The sequence below is a fragment of the Lagenorhynchus albirostris genome, chromosome 4, assembly GCF_949774975.1.
Source record: "Lagenorhynchus albirostris chromosome 4, mLagAlb1.1, whole genome shotgun sequence".
Classification (NCBI taxonomy): Eukaryota; Metazoa; Chordata; class Mammalia; order Artiodactyla; family Delphinidae; genus Lagenorhynchus; species Lagenorhynchus albirostris.
In genome coordinates, this window is record NC_083098.1 from 67,123,514 (window position 1) to 67,141,252 (window position 17,739).

Consider the following 17,739-nt stretch of genomic DNA (forward strand, 5'->3'; position numbering starts at 1 on the left):
AATGTATCAACAGTTAACTTAGTAAATTGACCTAGTGGGTGGGTTCTGTTAGCATTCTCCATTAAAGATTGCATACTACCTTCCAAACGCATTAGTTTTCTTCTTTCCATAGTTGACATCAAACCGCACTTTCTGGCACTAGTTAAAGAAAATGATCAAATGATTTTTCAAACAACCACTGGTTTAGAATAGAAAAACCATATTTTTAATACAGAAAGATATTTTCATATTTACTACAGTAATAGCATCTGGATGCAGCTTTTTTCTAAAAGCTTATCAATATGTTTATAATAATACACTTTAATGAATATGTAGTTCTTTGAATGAAAGGGCAGTGTCTTCATGTTTGCCAGACTGAGGTTTATCACAAAACTTGAAGAATAATAATACTGATGTCTGAAAAAATTGCTAAAAAATACATGAAAGGAGGACTTCATTTTATAACACTTGCTTTGAAATCTGATACTTTCCAAAACCATTTTCACTCAGTCTAGTCTCATGGTAGTTTTTAAACTGCAAGCTTTGAAGCACTTTTGGATCAATAAGGAACTGATGTAATTTGATCCATAAATACTTTCTAACCATAGTAAAATACTGATAGATTGATGAATGTCATGACAACTCTTATGATCTTAGCTATTATCAATGTAAACTGAGAGCAAAACAAAGACAGAACAGCAGTAATGCTTTAAACCAACTTGGCCTCTGACATACTGAGTAAATTTTCAAACCCAGGCTGGGAGCTTATTGAGGAAGAAATAGATCTGGAAATTAAGCTAGCTAAATTTTTAAATACTATCATGTATTAAGTGTTTACATTATGCCAGGAGCTCTAGTAAGAATGTTACCTATATATTGACTGACAATAGCCAAATGTGATAGGCACTAATATTAATCCTTTTTTGCAGACAGGAAAAGGTAGATCTACATAGTGGGACAACTTCCTCAAAGGAATTCACAAAGCTAAAACATGAACCTGAATCTGTGAAATTAAAAAACCCATGTTATTTACAACTACATAAAAGTATATACTAGATAGAGTGTATGTAGTATGTTACTGCTAGATTTGCCTCTTTTCCTGTGTGAATTTTTCCTTTAATTACTAAGATTTCTTATCAAAACAAAAGCAAGAGTTACAAATATTTGATTACTCTAACAGAGGGCAGAAAAAAAAAGGTTTCTAACATTTCCATGATATATAGTTGGGAACAAACTCTCTCTCAGAAAACTGTTTCACAGTAATGTTTATTATTTATAGGTGTAACCAGAAAAGATGAAAGTAATTTTGGTAAATTTTAAAAAAACAGACATTGAGAGCAAAAATGTATGAAATTTTGATTTTAGAAGCCTGTTTATGAGATTATAGCTATCAGCACACCATCTCAGTTTTTCTTTTATTGTCCATTCATCATTCATTTATCCATTTAACAAACTTAGGGTAGAGCTCTGCTAAGCAATGTAGACATAAAGATGCATAACATATTTCCTCATCTTAAGACAAATTTTTATCTAATTATAATACAGTGGGATAAATGTTTCAAAATAAATAAAAGATAGTTAAAAACAAAGTACTGTGGAATAAATAATGAAATGACTATTTCTACATAATACATTTGAAGACTCCTTTATATGAGTGTTAGGTGAGATAAAACTTCAATGTTCCTAAGGCACAAAGATGGGAATCTAGTCTTGAAATAGGAAACAGTGTAGTTAACTAATGGTACATATTAATGTCCATTGTCACAGAAAACATTTTTATCACCCCTACCCAAAACCCCACAAATACACCCAATGCGTCACCAAATTGCATTGTTTCCAGAACCAAAAGCGACAATGCATTACCTTACAAAAGTAGAAATTTCGAAATAATATTGGTATCAGTGAGATACTGTAATTTAGTATGAGTTGTACTCAAAAAGCCTTATTTTGAGCTTTTAATAAATCACTGATAAAGATTTAAAACAATAAGAAAGACTTTTGCTTTAGTAAGACAGACTAGGTAATTTGAACCAACTCTCCTACTGAGACAACTAGAAAATATGAACAGAAGAAAATTTATTTTCTTGAAAGCTTTAGAAAGTTTAAAAAACAGTGAAAGTGATAGTATCAAGATCCAGAAGAATAAAGAAATGCAGAGAGGAGAGCCTAGAATTTTTCACTATTTATTTCCTAGGGGCATATGTAGATTATAGAGATGAAAGGGTCTATGATGCTGTTCCATTTGGAAGAGTGTTGCTCATGATTCATATCCTTTCAACTGGGAATATCTATTGGTTCTTCCTGTGGAAATATGTCTCTTTTCCCCAGGAGGATTTAAGGAATCATCTCATGTAGCTTCTTTGGGCTATTCTCTCTCTCTCTCCTCTAACTCTCTTACTCTCTAATTGGAGATATTTTCAATGAAAATCAATATCTTGCTTTTCTAAAAGTTCCATACATAACAATCCACACTCCTAAACAAAATATTCATCTCAATCTAAAGTAGAAGTCATTGCAAAGGAGGTAGAAACATAGTAGTCCTCCTTATTAAATATCTCCACCGAATAAGTGGATGAAAAGTGAATAATTAAAGCGTGAATTCTGATCCCAGTCCTGTCACTAGCTGCCAATATGATCCCGATGTGTCCTAGACTCTGTACCTTAATTTTAGAAAATTAGGAATACTATTATCTTTCTCTCCAAGTTTTTTTGTAAGGATCAAATAAGATAATGCAAGGGAAGTCTTTTGTCAACTATAGGTCATTTTTTTCCCCCAAATTAAAAGATACATGGGTTGAATTTAAGGGAAAAAAACTCTCTACAGGAGAGAACTGCCTTTAAGTCTTTCCTGACTGACATCTGGTTTTTAGGAAAAAAAATAACCTGCCATTTCTAACTATCACACGTTTGCCACTCTCCTTCCCATGAACTTTAACATCCCAGTTATGAGTACTATTAAATGATGCTGACAGTAAGACTAACAGAAAGAAAATTTTAATTAACATAATTTAAATTATTCTTATTTAATATTATATCAATTTAAATGTGAACATTCAATATAAAATACTACTGGTTCTTGACTGGAAATCTAAATAAGTCTTTCAATATGGAACAAAAGTGACATCGTGAGAACATTGTATGGTCCTTGGGGATGCATTTTTTTCAATGTTCCCTGCCTTGATTTAGGATATCATTTCTTAAAGAGGTCTCCTGGGAAAATAATTTTATGAATCATATTATCTGAGGAAAAAATCTTGTAAGTGGTACTATCACTGGCCTGCCATTCACAAAGTAGCATGAAGGTATAGAATTAACTCTAAACCTAAAAATTAAAGATTAGATTCCTAATGTCTTAAAGCAAATCAGTAAGAAAAATACAAATGTACAGGTCATCCCGTATCTATTATCAGAATAAATACAAGCAAGAGCATGTAGGGAAGACAACATTTTCAAAAAAACAAACTCTCTAAAAAGATCTGCCTGAAGAAATGTCAGCTGTCCATAATCCCTTTCACAACTTGGCAACTACTGAGTGGCGGAAGGGGAAGACAGGACTTGGAAAGTTTTCATTCATGCATCTGATAGCACTTTTAACAATTACTGTTACTAAACTCCACTGGGATTTAGTGAAAGGTTGCTATATCACAGACACCAAAGCTACTCATCACTCTTGCTACTCTGCCACAAATTCTAGTCACTTCAGTTACCAATTATACTCTGCTGCATTCAGGGTCAAGGAGATATTTTCGGTTTAAGGCAGCCCTATCATTTCAAGAAGAGGTATTTCCATGCCAGGCATCTTAACTCATTACTGCTTATCTCTGACTCATTCCAAGTTCTTTGGGGTCCAGAATTCCCATTTCTTTATTTTACCTGAAACAGCACCATGGGACATTATCTCCAGACCTGCACGATATATTTACCTCCTCATCAGGCTATGCCAGGGCAGCTGGGTTTTACAAGGGTATACTATTTTCCTAGGAATGCCATAACAAACTACCACAAATGGCATGGCTTAAAATAACAGAAATTCATTGTCTCACATTTCTGAAGGCTCAAAGTCCAAAATCAAGTTGTTGACAAGACCAGGCTCCCTCTGAAACCCGTAGGTTTTCAGAGGACGTTTCTTTGCCTCTTCCTAGCTTTGGTGATTTGCAACAAACTTTAGCATTCCTTGGCTTGCCCCTGCAGCATTTCAATCTCTACCTCAGTTGTCACATGGCCTTCTCCCCTCTTTGTCTCTATCTCCATCTGGCATTTTCTACTTCTCATAAGGACACCAGTCATATTGGATTAGGGCCCACCCTAATGACCTCAGCTTAACTACATCTGCAAAGACCCTATTTCCAAATAAGATCACATTCCCAGGTTCCAGGGATTAAGACCAACATATCTTTTGGAGGAACACAATTCAACCCATAACAAAGGGCTAGGGATGCTTTTCCTCAGCCCTTGGCGCCATGTCCTTTTGAAGCTTGCAAACCTTAATTCTTATGAGACAGCCAAATAATTATACAGATTAAAGAAAAGGTAACCCTGCTGACCCACAAAACTCTGAGCAAGAGAAATAAGTATTTGTCTTTTTAGGCTACTAAATATTGGGGTGGTTTGTTTCATAGCACTATTATAGTAATAGCTGACCAATATGTTCTATTGTGTTCTGATGACTTAAGATATATGCCCACTTTATCACTCCCTCTTCTCTAAAATTTTCCTGATTGATTTTGCAGGTTCTTCTTATTGAAAATTATTTCAGGCTTAATTTATTAAGAGAGCTACTCAATATTAAAACAAATATGTCTGTCTTATGAGCCATTTATTTCAGAAATTATACTTCTGATACTATTTGTGATTATCACAATTGGCCTATCACATATTCCACTGAAATTAACTTCCCACAGAAGATAATAGAAAGAAACAGAAAAGGCTAAATCCTTGGGCATGTGTGAAATAATTTCAGGGGCCTCTTATATAAGGTGACCATATAATTAATCGTGTACTCTGGGACACCTTTGAGAATGAAAGAAGATACTCTTAATAGTTATGCCACAGTCAGTCATAAACCAGACTTCCTGAGCATTCTGGCGTGTATGATCATGGTTCTTATGGTGAAACAACACCGAAGCACATAAAGAGTTTAATTTTCATCATTGTCTATTCAGCACCTTAATGTCTTTCATATAAATGCTGGTTAAGATATTTGCATTTAGATTTGCAAGGTATAGAAATCAGAAAGAGTAACTCCAGAAAACTCCCAAGGGGAAAAGCAGCTATTTACCTTTTTTGGATACAGGTTAATAGTCTGTATTTATTGTTAGAGCAATGCTTACTGAGGAAGATTCACAAAGAAAATATTTCAGAAAGAGTTCAGGCTCTTCAGGAAGCAGGTTAACTTCCTTTTGACATTTCCAATTCCAGGTATACAGAGAACTGATTTCCTTACTGGACAGAAGGAGAACAAATCCAAATAATATGAGTTTTAGCCTTATATACCCCAATTATTCTCAAAGCCTTCAGCACTAGTTTTCAGAATAAAAGATGATTCAGCTGTCTGTTTTTCTGTCTTCCTGCTAAGACATTATTTATCACTTCGATCTATTGACATTACAGTGATGGTGGAAAAGCAAAGGTGGGTAAAACTGGTGGGATCTTAGCACAAATCAAAGGAATAACTCAAGCCTGTATGAGCAGTTATGCATTCTTCAATACCATGCACTTGTGATGAAAAAAATGAAAATTTCAACTAAGAATGTCCTTGAGAAAGCAGTAAATATATAGATTTTATTAAATCTCAACCCTTGAAGACATATCTTTTTAATTTTCTGTGCAGTGATATGAGAAATACATATGAAGCCTTTCTGCTATATAATGAAATACAATGGTTGTCTCACAGAAAACTTGCATGAAAATTTGTTTACTGTGTCACTGAACCAAAAGCAAGTGCATTTTCATAAAATATCATTGTCATTTGAAAGGATGTCTGACACACAAACTATGGGTATTGAGACTTGGGTGTTTGGCAGACATTTTCTCAAAAATGCACAAAGTGAGCCTGCCACGCCAAAGAAAGCAAGTGAGAGGTATGTTGCCAAGAATTCACGTAAAAATTTGAATCTGGGAAAATGCCTACCCACTGCCATGAACTTAAAAGTTCCTAGTAGGTAAATAATTTTCTGAGACAATCAGAGGAATATTAATAAAGGTGATATTTTGCTATTTGATTTATATATTGAAATGTGCCAAAATTTTGGAAGAGTTCCATAACTCTGTAAACAAATACTTTCCAAATGGCCATTGCATGATGTTACAAAATAATGCATGGAGAAATGATACAATCAGAGTGCAAAATACATGGTGGACTTTAAGGTAACAACGTAAAAAACGTTCATTGATATTGTTTAATATTCTTTACTAAATTTTAAGAAATTACTAATATTGAGTTTTGATGTAGAATCAAAGAAGACTATTCCAAAATAAGTGAAAAGGCTATTGAAATATTTTTCTCTTTCCAATTACATATCTGTGTAAAGCCAGATTTTCTTCATGTTCTGTAACCAAAATAATATAGTAGGTTGAATCCAGAGACATATAGAAAAATCTATATGTCTTCTACTTTACCAGACATTAAAGAAATTGTAAAGCTATTTTAAAAATCATTCTATCAGTAATTATTTTTTATTTTGAAAACTGTAGTTATTTAATTTAAAAATATTTTATGCTATCATAGTGAGCTTACTATTATTCATACTTTAAAATTTGATTTTAATTTCCAACATAATAAATATTGGTAGATCTAACTCATGTGAATACAAACTTTTTTTGTGGTACTCAGCAATTTTTTAACACAATAAGAGAGTCCTAAAAGCAAAAGTTTTGACTATCATTGCTCTAGTCAAATCCTTTTTGTCTCTTCTGGATTCAGTTTCATTTTGTTTTGTTTTCAATTGATAAAGATAGAGAGATAAAAATCACTTTTTATTTCCTAAAAACCCTGCTATGTATAATCCCAATTCTAGTCAACTCTTGTTTAATTCTTATTTTAAGAAGAACATTAATAAAACTTACACCATAAAATTATCTATTGGAAGCACTGCACTGATGGTAGAAAAATCAATTTGTTGAGTTTTATGCAAAGTACAGGCCAACTAAAGGGGCAATGATATGATTATGATCATTCTGTTGTGTCTTTTCCATGAAGTATTATGTGAAATTAGAAGAGTTACACTGTAGATTTCTCCTCTGGATGAGATTATCCACCCATTTCCATCTCCTTATCTATTGTAAGCTGCTTTCAAATTGTTAGAGTAATGGGTTGCATAGCTAATGTATTTGTTCAGGAAGAAAAGGAATTGTTTTGAGGTACATTAAAAAAAATTGTTCTGATGTTTTCATAGGATTAAACTTATTTTTGTCCCCCTAGTTTGGTGATAGTGAGTTTTCAACCTGTTTGTTTTGTTTTATTTTGTTTTTGTTTTTGAAATTTTTGGACTTCATGATATTTTTTAAAACTCTCAGTTTCTTTGTGTTCTGATTTAATGCTTAAGGATTTCATTGAGAAATTTACTCCCTGATGACTTACTGGGGAACCAGTTTCAAGGGGAAGTGAATTAAGTTCTCTAATTTTAGGCATATTCTATTCACTATACCCCTCACATTATGACTCCCAATGCTGTAAATGTAAAAGACAAGAGACCTTTAAAAGACATTAGAAAAACTAACATAGGAAAAATGGATAAAATGAGTTTTAAAATGAATTTATAAAATTCAAGAAAAAACTCTTACAGATCAACAAGCATACGCTTTGACAAGCTGAAACGCTAAAAGTGGATGGATGGTGCTCTGTACATTGGAAACTTCAGCTCTGAAAATCAGGGCAACAGATCCTTGACAAGTAAAGACACTGGATGTGTCTAGTCAGAATAATAGTAAAGGATTTTTTTCTTACTTTGTGACTCAAATTTGTAAATTATATTGGAAATTAATATCTAGATATGTTCAAGATATGCCCTATTCTAACAAGTTTTTATTCAGTATCTACCCAAGTTTCTTGCACACACAAGACCTGAAATGTGTGTTTGTTGAATAATAAACCTGGACTTAGTTCCATGTTAGTTTTCTCCAATAAATTTCAACATGGAAAAAAAAAATGCACCCGGTATCCAGACTCCTTACTTTGCCTTTGATAAATCATTCCCAGTCCAACTCTGGCCCTGAAAACATCCCCAGTATCTTCTTTTTTTTTCTGCTCCAATTCCAACTCTTGGATGTAAAAATTAAATACATGTGTGATCTGGAAATATAACAGCAATGAACCTTGGCTGCTCTACTCAGACATGTGAGTATTTAAGTAATAAAAGGTTAATACCATACCAGAAGGAGCCAGGAACTCTTATTCTTCCTGCTTAGTACATATAGAAGAGTCAAATGACAGCATGTGGCAGACTACAACTCAGAAAACAATGTGTGCCAGAAGTTTACAGAATAAAATATCCAAAGCCCCAGATGTATAATAAAAGGTGCCTAGAGAAAGAGGAGGGGAACACATTTCTCCTGAAATCTTTTGAAATTCTTCCTTTTAAGTCTTTTGTGGGATTTCGGCTGTCAAAATGGCAAAGTAGACAACAACATGAGGAAAAAAATGGATAGAAGAGTTGTATTTTTTATACTTGCAACTTGGGTTGCCATAAAGCTTTGGGTAAAGAAAGAGTGAACTTCACAGCAGTGTAGGATAAATATTGCTTGCTGTAAGGTGCTCACATTTCCAAGCTCAGCTGGAGGTGACTATTGGTTTAGTAGTGCAATGCTATAGACATAATGTGCAAGATTAGAGCAACTCATTCAATATTTCCATTCAACAACAAACTGTGAAGGTACAGTTCTATGCCTTGCAACCTCACTTCATAAAATAAGAAAAATGATATTATATAGTTGATCCTGTCAGTGAGGTTGGGAACTTAAATCAGTTTGTTCAGCTCAGAATGAAAAAAAGATTTACTCTGGAGAGCCAGCAAATGCTATCTGAAAGTAGACGATACCTTACAGTGGTCGACCTGGAAGGAGTTATTGAAGTCCATGAGTAAAGAAAGATCAGGAAGTGCTGAAATGAATATTCCGGAATATTCAGAACATCAAGATAACTTTAGTTTAAAACTCTAGAGCTAAATTATTTAGATCAAAAATAAATTTAAGAAAATATAAATTTTAAATTATTTGAAATACCACTATTAATGACTATAAAGAATACTTCATCCTGACAAATATATTCCACTTCAAAATATCCTCACAATTCTAATTTTGAAATTCTCTTTTCTTGAAGGTTTCTGAAGCTTTCAAGACTATTTTGTTTATCACCATGGAGTTTTGGTCACAGATTTTACTTCCCTCATCTAGTTTTATTTTGCTTAGCCTATGTAATCAGAGACATCTATTTCACATTTCATGAGTTCTCAAAGTCTACTTCATGTTGTATACGATGGTCTTATTTAAATAATTAAAGTTGGAAAGTCATTTTAGCTTTTACAAACGAACACTTGAAAGCAAAATCAACTCAATTATAAATTACCAGTTTCTCCTAATAGTATGCTTGCTTGAGGAACTTTATTTGTATTAGTAAACTAAATTTTACTTAAATAAAAATGTATTTATCTTAAACTACTTAGCTTATTTACTATATTCTAAAATACCTCAAGGCATATTAGGTACACCTTATATTTTTAAAAATAAATTTTCCATATAACATATGCTAGTTTATAGATCAAATCTTTAAACTTTAGCATGTGCTAGTAAATACTTATGACAATATAGATACTAGTAATCATTATTATATAAAAGAAAGACTATTACTGGTGGAGTAGCTTTTACTGTACTTACTTCGGGCAGATAACAAGTACATATTACCTCTGGACAAAGTATAAAAGGCACTGTAGAGTGATCAAAATTAGACAGAAATTTAAGAGCATTTGACTCTTGAAAGAAAGGAACTGGATTGGATTAGATCCATGTTTATACAGATATCCCCCTGAGGACATTCCCATGTCTGAAGGTCATGGAATAGCTAAAAATTCAGGAAAAAGTCACAGACTTATTAGATTGAGGTATCACAAGACAAAGTTTAGAGGTGTCAGACTGCTGGGAATTGAAGGAAAAAGCAAACTGAAAGAGAAGGGCACACAGAGAGGAAGCTGCAAAACTTGTATATAAAATGTTCAGAAACTATGCATGCATGAGGAAGACTTTAAGAAGTCCAACAGAAAACAACATGTTGCTAACAGCACAAGACAAAAATTGGTACATTTTAGATGTTTGGTAAACACATTGGGTTTTCCACTGAAATCCAAGAATGGCCATACTTTTTTCTCAGGTCTAAGGAATTCACTCTGAGCCTAAAGGCAAAACAAATACAGACTTGCTCTAAGAAATCATATAACCAAGACTTCAAGATTTCAAGTTAATCAGCCAGTTACTTAACTATCATCTAGAGCAGAAATTTTCCAGAGGAAAATAACAGGAACCAGTGTCTTTAAAATAAACCATCCAGACTACAGTAAAAATTAATAAATGTGAACAGGAATATCTAGTCCACAATCAAGAGAAGAAGCAGCACACAGAAACATATACTTAAATAACACAGAGGTTAGATTAATAAGTACTTTAAAGCAGCTAACATAAAATGTTCAAGGAATTGAAGGAAAATCTGGTCATAATAATCAAACTGATGGATAATTTCAACAGGTAAATGGAAACTATAAAAAGAAACTATGGAAATTCTGAGACAGGAAATACAATATGTGAATTTAAGAATTCACAGGCTTCAGAGAACACTGAAGTTGGCAAAGAAAGAGAGAGACAGAGAGGTAGAGAGGAAATGTAAAGATAGTAGAAGGAAATATATCTAATGTATACATCAGAGAAACAAAATTGAAAAAAAAATCAAGCAAATATATGTAGCTGTGTATCCATAAGAAGAGGAGAAAAGAAAGAAAACTAAAAATAATACTTGAAGAATAGTTGAAAGAATATATAATTTATAGATCTAAAAAACTCAGAGAACTCCAAGCTTTATAAATATAAATAAACCCACATTCAGTCACATTATAATCAAACCGCAGAACCCCAAATGTGAGTAAAACTTTGAAGATGCCAACAACAACAACAACAACAAATACTTTAAATATAGGGGAGCATTGATAATAATGCTGGCTAAATTCTGATCAAAGTATGTGAAGGAAAAAAGACAATGGTGTGATATCTTTAATGGGCTGAAAAGAAAAAAATATATATATATAAACCTAGAATTATATATCCAGTTTAAATATGATTCAAAAATGGAGAAAATACTAATATATTTTCAGGTAAACAGGTGCTGAATCTATCCTCATAAAACCTAAACTATAAAAACTGCTAAATGAATTTCTTGAGACTGAAGGGAAATGCTGTAAAATGGAATCTCAGCTCTACAAGAAGGAGCAAAAAATATAAGAAATAGAAAATACCTAGATAAATATATAAAATATATAAAAAACATCTTAATTTTTATTCTTTTAATTTCTTTTTAAAAAAGTAACTAACAGTTTAAAATTATAACATCCTAATGCAGAGTTTGTCATTTGTGTGCGTGTGTGTGTGTCTGTGTGTGTCTGTGTGTATAAACAATATCACAAAGGTTGGAGATATTGCTTGAATCTTGCATTTTACATTCATTTTACATTAGCTCTGAGAAGCCTTTGATAAATTATGAATATGTATTATAATCCCTAGAACATCATCAAACATACAAAAACTAGAAATAAAAGGCAATAGAGAGATTTACATGGACCAAAAATAATATTTGATTACCACATAAAAGAGAAAAGGAGGAACAGAAAACAGAACAAATGTAGAAAAAAGAAATATAAAATGGTAGAGCTAAATGCAACCACAAAAAGAATTATAATAAATTTGAATGAACCAAATAAAAGGAGTTAGAATGAATTGAAAAAGGTAGATTTATTGTCTATAAGTTATTTGCTTTAAATAGGACACAGTTGATTAAAAGTAAAGTATAAAAAGATATATACCATGCAAACATTAATCAAAAGAAAGCAAAAGTGCTTAGAGTAATAGGAAACAAACCAGAATTTAAACTGAAGAATGTTATTAGGGATAAAGTGGGACACTAATATGAATAAAGGGTCAATTCATCAAAGGTACAAAACTATCATAAATAAGCGTCATCTAGTAACAGAATCTTGCCATACATGAAGCAAAAACAGGTAAACAATCTACAGAGATAGAAATTAGATAAAAATAATATTTACATATGTTGGTGGGTATTGGCTAGAAAACACATAAGGAAAATTTCTGGAATAATGGGAAAAGTCTATGCTTAATTTGGGTGGTGGCTATAGTTTTATACACATTTATCAAAACTTGAGTCATATATTGTAGATTTATCCATTTCATTACATGTAAATTTAACCTCAATGAAAAAATCAAAGGAACAAATATGGGTCAGACAGTTATACATGACACAAGATTTCATTTATTATCTGCATGCACATTATGAGTTAGATATCATTATTTTTTGATATGATGGAACTTATTTTAAGAGAGATTAAATGATTCACTCAAGGTCACAGAATTAGTGGCAGAATCAATATTGAAATGCAGTTTGGTATTTATTCTACTATACCATATTCTAATTTAAAAGATTCTATGTAACATAAGCATTATAATCTCTTATAAAATCATATGGTACTAATTTTTGGTTATGCTTTTCTATTTTTTTTCTTATTTAATGATCATTTTGCTGTAAATCACGTACCTGCTATATGCTCAAAGGTTTATGTCTTGACAGCAAGGCCATTGTCAAGAGGATCTTTCTTTGTTTGGAGTGGAAAAGTTAAGATAGCTGAGATAAACTTCTTAGTGATCATTAATAGGTGGAACATTCCAAGAATTACAAAGTCCTACCAACCACTATGTTAATTGAATAGAAGTTAATCATAGGTGTAATATAAGCCATACATAGGCAATACATTCCAACATTACCATTATACCAATATGTTAATAAAATTATCTTTTTGTGAGGGCTCAGGGTATTTTTTTCTTCCTTTGTTCCCTATTTCTATTTTTTTTAATCAACAAAAAATTTCTTTTTTCAAAGGATAACATTTTTTAATGTGATTCATATTTAAAATGTAAATTAAGTGATTCAGAGGTTTAAAACGGAAGTCCTTGACTTGTTTGAGATTCACCATCTCCTGGGAGACAACTAAAAATTAACAGGAGTGATCAAGCCTTATTTTTGAATAGTAACTCTCCCCGAGGGAACTTTCTGCAGCTTAGAATAACAGAGAATCTGTAGTCCTGGATTTAACAAATTTTAAAATGTAATAAAATACACAACAGTTAAGTTGTACAGAACTATCCTCATTGACTTAGAAAGCTCTTGAGAATCTTGCAATATGTTAGACTCAATCAGCATTGTGAACGTTGTGATTATCATTGCCTATCATAGACTAATAAACTATTCATTTGAACTTTCAACTGATTTGAATTCTACATAAAGGAAGTCTATTATGTTTATAGAAGCCTTACATTTTAATTCAATCAATAATATTCTTGCTTTGCATTTATCAGCACTTTATATATATTTCATCTTATATAAGTTTAATTTGTATTTTTTGAATTTATTGCATTTTTGACACCCATCCCTTATTTAGTATTTATTCAATCACTTATTCATTCACTTCATTCACTCTCAGATGATGCCATTATTTTTATTTCACAGAAAAAGAAGAAAAAAAAGACATGATCAGAGATTTTCCGCCTCATGCCAAACACCAAATTAGTCAATGAACCTATATTTGCACCCACATACTCTACCTATACTCCAGATGTAATCGGCAATCACCCCTATGTATGAATTGGATCCTAAGAACAAACGCAAAGACACTGCTCCTACAATTTTGGGCTATCTACTTTATCATTGTCTTTGCCCTCACATCTGGATCATAGCTTAAAAATAAATCATGCTTTAACATCTCCCATCTTAAAACCAACCAACCACCTCTTCCCTGATCTCATGTCCTTCTGCCAATACTGACGTTTCTTTCCTGTCTCACTGTTATGGACTGAATGTTTGTGTACCCTCAAATTCATATGTTGAAGTTTAATCCCCAGTGTGATGGTATTAGGAAGTGGGGCCTTTGGGGTGATTAAGTCATGAGGTCCTTATGATGGGATTAGTGTCCTTATAAAAAGAGACCGGAAAGCTCTCTTGCCTCTTTCTGTCATATGGTACAACAAAAATTCAGTAGTCTGCAGCTAAGAAAAGAACTCTTACCAGAATTTGACCGTGTTGGCACACTGATCTCAGACTTCCAGCCTCCAAAACTGTAAAATAGATTTATGTTGTTTATAAGCCACCTAATATCTATGGTGCTTTGTTATAGCAGCCAGAACCGACCAAGACACTCTCCTCACAATAAAATCTTCAAAAGAGTTGTCAATACTGATTGTTTCTATTTCCTGATCTTCAATTCTCTCTTGAATTCTCTCCAGTCATTACTCACCACCACTATTCCCCTAACATCTTTGTTGTCAAGGTCACCAATAACCTTCTCTGTGAGAAGTCCCACAGTCAGTCCTCACTGCTCATTTTACCAAGCCTATCAACACCACTTGATAAGTTTATCATTTCCTCTTCCCTAAAATATTTCTTCACATTTCTTCTGGAATACCAGTCTTTCTTGGTTCTCCTTCTTTGCTTGTTCTCTTCTGTGTTGTTCTCAGCTCTATCTACAATGTGTAGACCTGTGACTGCAATGACACAGGCATGCATTAATACATTTTGAATGAATAAATTAATGAATACTTGTGTTTAAAAGCCACTCTTGCTCTTCAACTGAAGGTAATCACAGAGTAGAGACAAATATAAGCATTAAAAAATGACTGCTAATCGTTTATCTCTTCTAACGACGGTATAACATGAAGAAAAAATGTTCCTATCAATATCATAAATACAGCCTAAGACAATGGTCATGTGACTTTTCTTGTATAATATTAAACCATGAGATTTTTTTTACAGTTTTAGTATTGTCTTTCTAATCAGAGTATAATTAACATTGCTTTGCATTTGTATATAGTCTTAATTTTATATTTATCTACATTGTGTATATGAATGTTACAAATATATATTTTCTTCTACATGTAAGATTTCCTGCGCAGATTACATGCTTGTCAAAAGCTTTCTCAAGTTAAATGATGAGAAGATAGCTCCATAGGAAATTTCTGTTTTAAGACCACTACAAAACTTAAACTTTCCATTTGAACAAAATAACAACAAACAAAAATTAAAATGTGCCTATTGTCCAAGAATTACTGGTTTCTTTAACATGACCCCTAGAGACACAGCAGGGTCTCTGTAAAATAAGAACAAGTAGAACAGTAAAACATGAAATTACAACATAATTTGGCATGTATGTGTATATTTATTCTTTGGTTAAAAATAGTTCATTATCACTGAGGAGATTATTCAAACAAATAGAAGCATTACCATCTAAGAAGTCATGAGATTAAAAAGGAGATATCAATACTTTATTTTTTCAGAACATACTTCAGAATACTTGAAGTATGCTCAAGTAGCATAATTATCCTATTCATGACCAGCTCACTGTTTTACCTGTCAAACTGAGTCTCTTTAGGTGAAAAAAAATCATCATATAATGATTAGCAAACAGATGTGATTTAATAAATATTGAGAATAAAAGCACTGCACAATTTTAATGGATCTGTAATTGTAATTCCCAAGTATCTTTCCTTCCTCAACTAATTGGGTAATGACATTGCTAGAATTAATCCAAGGTCATCAGCTTGCACACAGTGCAGATGGTTTCTCCACTTTACGGGTATACAGGGGATTCGAGACTACTATTGCCTGCTGCTTTTCAAACTAATTTTTATTCTTAAAAATCCACATTTTCACTGCAGCTGAACAGCTAAGCCATATGTTACTTTGTGAATACTTTAAATTATCTGGTGCATGTAATTATTACGCTAAAACTAGCATGCATTAGTACTTTTCGATTTTGTTGTAAGAAAAAAACACTCACAGTACTCTGCTTTGTGTGTGTGGTTTTTTTTTTCCTCTATGTACCAAGCTTTAGTTTAAATTATGGCTCCAATGAGAATTTTAACCTAAAATACATTGGTCGGCTGATATGTTTCCTCACATGTAACATATACCAGCATAGTTCAGATTTTGCCTAGTGCTATTTAAGATACTATGTTAATCCATCTAGCTACTAGAAAGTTTGGCTTTGAGATATCTTTCCAACTTCTCCTGTGGTAGCCATGATAAATAGGAACAAGGTATTTCTGTGCTTTTGTCAGAATTCTGACATGCCAATGACAGGTTTGACAATTTGGGCCTTTTCAAATAATGTAATAGGTAAAACGTCTTTATTAAAAATAGGAATATCTTCCGCCGCCGCCGCAGCACACGCCATGGGAGCCGCGACTGACGACGAAGTCATACGGAAGAGTCTCCTCATAGATGGAGATGGTGCTGGAGATGATCGGAGAATTAATCTGCAGGTGAAAAGTTTCATTAAATGGTACAGCTCTGGATCCCAGGAAGAGGGATACAGCCAGTACCAACGTATGCTGAGCACAGTGTCCCAATGTGAATTTTCAATGGGCAAAACTTTGCTGGTATATGATATGAATCTCAGAGAAATGGAAGATTTTGAAAAAATGTACAAAGAACTAGAATGTAGCATTGCTGGAGCACATGAAAGAAATGCTGAGTGCAAAAAGCAAATTCTTCAAGCAAAATGAATACGAAAAAATCGCCAAGAATATGATGCATTGGCAAAAGTGATCCAGCGTCATCCAGACAGGCATGAGACATTAAAGGAACTAGAGGCTCTGCGTAAAGAATTAGAGCATCTTTCACATATTAAAGAAAGTGCTGAAGATAAGCTAGAATTGAGAAGGAAACAGTTTCACGTTCTTCTTAGTACCATCCACGAACTTCAGCAAACACTGGAAAATGATGAAAAGCTCTCAGAGGTAGAAGCTGCTCAAGAAAACAAGCATGGAAACTGATCCTAAACCATAGACCAACTAATCACTCACCATTCCCAAGAATACTGAATACTGAATACTGAACATGATCTTAATGTGTTCAGAATTTGTTGTGCTCTTGAGACATCTAAAGTTTTGGCAGTGAACTACGTTGCTTTTAAATATTAATGCACAGTTCATTCATATTTCTTCACACAAAGGGAGATGACTTCATTATATATTTGTTTTTATTGAAATGCCTTTTTTATACTTAAAAGATAGGAAGCAACACCCAAAAATGTTTAATGAAATGTTTTCAAGCCAGATATGTTAGTGCTCATTGGTATTCTAGGTAGTTTTTAACTGGTAACATTGATTTGCTCACAAAATAAGTGGAAGATAGTAAGAAGGTGGCATTTCTAGGATGTACATGAGAAAATGAGTCAATTTCTGGAAATCATTACCACTTTTGAAAATGAAGTCCATGAATAGGCTCTCAGGAGGGCTGTGAACTTGTGAAATTATGTACAAAATGTTTGTGGTGTATGCTTATTGTGGGAGAGGTTCCATGATATTAAGAATCACTGATATCAGAGGTAATTACAGATGCAAAATAAATCAATATGCATTACTTTCTAGATCTCTGTCCTTAATACTTGAGCAATGTGGTTGTTAGATGTTTTGTTGAAATGTTTTCTTTCTATCATTTTG

General features: G+C 32.9%; 1 pseudogene; it reads left to right on the forward strand.

Moving 5' to 3' along the window:
- The first annotated feature begins 16,467 nt into the window (after positions 1 to 16,467).
- Positions 16,468 to 17,083, forward strand: LOC132519329 (THO complex subunit 7 homolog; annotated as a pseudogene).
- Positions 17,084 to 17,739: the final 656 nt, after the last annotated feature.